Genomic DNA, 3,225 nt, shown 5'->3' on the forward strand with positions numbered 1-3,225 from the left:
AACCGCGTGTGTAACCGTGATGGTCTCTTTCCGGCGGAGTCCGGGAAGTGAACACGGTGTTGGAGTTATGCTTGACGTAGGTTGTTTTAGGATCACTTCTTGATCATACTTTTATTGACCGTGCTTTGCCTTCTCTTCTCGCTCTCATTTGCGTATGTTAGCCACCATATATGCTAGTCGCTTGCTGCAGCTCCACCTCATACCTTTTACCCTTCCTTTAAGCTTAAATAGTCTTGATCGCGAGGGTGTGAGATTGCTGAGTCCCCGTGACTCACAGATACTTCCAAAACCAGCTTGCAGGTGCCGATGAGTCCGTGCAGATGACACAACCCATCTCAGGAGGAACTCGTTGAAGATCTTGTCCTTCGTGTTGTTTCGTCTAATTGATCAGTAGTGGAGCCCAGTTGGGGTCGATCGGGGACCTTTTCGCTTTTGGGGTTCTTCTTTTATTTTGGTTCCGTAGTCAGACCTTGGTTGTATTTGGATGTCGTAATGCTTTATTCATGTATTGTGTGAAGTGGCGATTGTAAGCCAACTATGTATCTCTTTCCCTTTATGTATTACATGGGTTGTGTGAAGATTACCTCACTTGCGACCTTGCTTTCAATGCGGTTATGCCTCTAAGTCGTGCTTCGACACATGGGAGATATAGCCACATTGAGGGCGTTTCAAGTTGGTATCAGAGCCTTCCCCGACCTTAGGAGCCCCCACTGATTGATCTTTTTTAGCAGCCGAGTTTGAGTCTAGAAAAATGTTTTGAGTCATTTAGGAATTATATATTGGAGAGTTTAGGAATTCTTTTTACTTCCCAGTCTCCTCATCGCTTTGGTAAGGCATCCTGACATAGAGTTTTGACTCCTCTCTTCTCAAATTTCACTAAATTTTTTTTAGGATCACGCGGGTATGTTGGAATCGTTCCGATGGTTTTACGACGAGAACATTGTCTTGGTGCCTCCTGTCAGGGGTTTTGTGGCAGTGTCCCGGGGAGTTGAGCTCCGAGGTGTTGTCATCATAGTTTTATCGTTGCAGTTCTGGAATACCTGAGTTTAGTACGCCGACATCAAAAATCTCTTTTATGCAGTTCGTTGGTGAGATAACCTCGACGCCACCCAGTACTGGGGCGGGAGTTCGGGAGTATTGCCATAACTTGTATAACGGATGCTTTTCGAAGGTTGAGGTAGATGATTTCCGAAGGTTTCTTGGTTATGTGTTGAAGGATGGATACAGCTAGATGTAGGATTTGCTAGTTTGGGTGAGATATTATGCTTCCCTTGTATCCCCAACACCTGATTGCATAACTGGGAAAATTTCGGGAGTTTATAAGTGGGAATTCAAGTAGCTCTTAGGATATCTTTCTGACAGATGTATGATATGAAATTGGGGTTCGACGTCTAGTGGTCCGTCTATTCACGGTCGGTTTTACAGTGGTATCGTTGTGTCTTAAAGAGTCATTGGCTATGCCGACTCGGGGACGCTTCGTATGTCATGTGCACTGCCTTGTACATGATGGTGCTGTACGATCGAGCCCGTGTAGGCCCCACCACGAAAACTTCGGACGAAATCTCTATCATATGTTTGTTCGGCTTATTCCGCAAGCCAATACTTTGTTCTGTTTTGAGTTGTGGTATTCGAGTTGCTTTGAAGTCAAGAGTTGATTCCATACCTTTCCTAAATGGTGTTCTCATACTCCGATGTGGATACCAATCCTTCTTGGTAATCGAGACTGTCATGTCAATCCTTTTTCAACCGGCGTGTTTCTCTTCAAGTGGATCCGATCATTTCAACAACCGCAAGATCAAGTATCAGTTCTTCTCAATGGTGTTCGCTTCATCCATTCCAAATTGTCTTTCTTTTCCCCACCCTCCCTCCCTTTGTTTTTCTCCAAGGATTCAGATCTCTTAATCAAGTATCCATCTTATTGATGTGAAGTCTCTCCATTCTTTTCTATCATTATTCTTACCCAGTGGTTCCCTTGAAGGTGTTCTTCTAGTTCACCATTATTCGTTCTTTTCTTCTTCGGTGGTTTCAAGTCAAGCTTTGTTGATCATATCCTTTCCTCGTTTCAATGTTTTCTCATGCCGGTGCAATTCTTAATCATTCACTTCTCGCTATTCAATTGTTCCGGAGTGCTCAAGATATCTCGAAGATTCGTGTTTTCCACTCTGCATTCATTCAAGATCTTTCGAGGTTGTTACCTCATTCAAGTCATTTAATTCAACCGGTGCATTCTCTCTTTTAAATCATTTCAACGGTGTTTCTTTTGAGTGGGCCCTAACCCACAGGTCTTTTCCCAGGATCTTACCTGACTCTTCTTATTTTCCCGGAGCTATCCTCAAAATTTCCTTTCGAAGTTTGACGTAAGTATGATTTATCATTAGTTAAATGTCTTTCTCCAAGATCTTTCAAATTCATTTCATTGTTGATTCAACTTTTATATTCTTCTTTATTCCGGAGTACCTCTACAATTCTTGGTGTTGTTTCTAGTCGTCTTTCTCATCTTTTGAAGACCGAAGAAGAGTTTCCCCTTGAATCTTGTTTCGATCTATCAAAGATTCGTGATTCTAGCTTGTTGCCATCCTCTCATAATTATTTTCGATTGTGGGAATTCTTTTCACCCATCCGGAGCAGTTCAGGAGTCTTTTCAATTTGATTATCCGGAGCCCACCATCTAAGGTTTATTCATTCCAGCTTTCGGCTCTCATACTCTAAATCTTACCGGTGCTTCGTTCAAGTGATCTCTAATCAGTTCGTGATCCCTTCGTTCTCATGTATCTAGTTTCTCTCAAGCATCTTCGTTCATTTGCAAATTCTTCCCGGTGATTCGTTATCTGTTATTCGTTCTTTTTCAATTCTTACGGTGGTTTGCTCAAGAGTTCTCTTCCTTCTTCATCATATCATTTCATTCGTTGTTTCAATCCTACCGGTGGTCTATTAAGTTTGCGCTATATCAATCTTAATCTTTCTATGAGAATAAGTAGTGTGCCAAATCCATTGGTTGTCATCAATTAAATTGGTGAAGGATACGCATAACGTAATTCTTATTCTTCTTCATCCAAGCGATTAATTCCTTATTCCGGAGGTGCATCAACTTCTTGATTCCAATTGTGTTCAGTTTTTCTTTTCCCGGAGTTTCAAGATCTCTCTGTTATCTCGTCGCAAGCTTCATCTAATCATTGCAAGGCTTCAACCATATTCTTTTCATCCTTCACTTCTTTGTGATCATTC

This window comes from Triticum urartu, chromosome 5 (assembly GCF_003073215.2).
Source record: "Triticum urartu cultivar G1812 chromosome 5, Tu2.1, whole genome shotgun sequence".
NCBI classification, from domain to species: domain Eukaryota; kingdom Viridiplantae; phylum Streptophyta; class Magnoliopsida; order Poales; family Poaceae; genus Triticum; species Triticum urartu.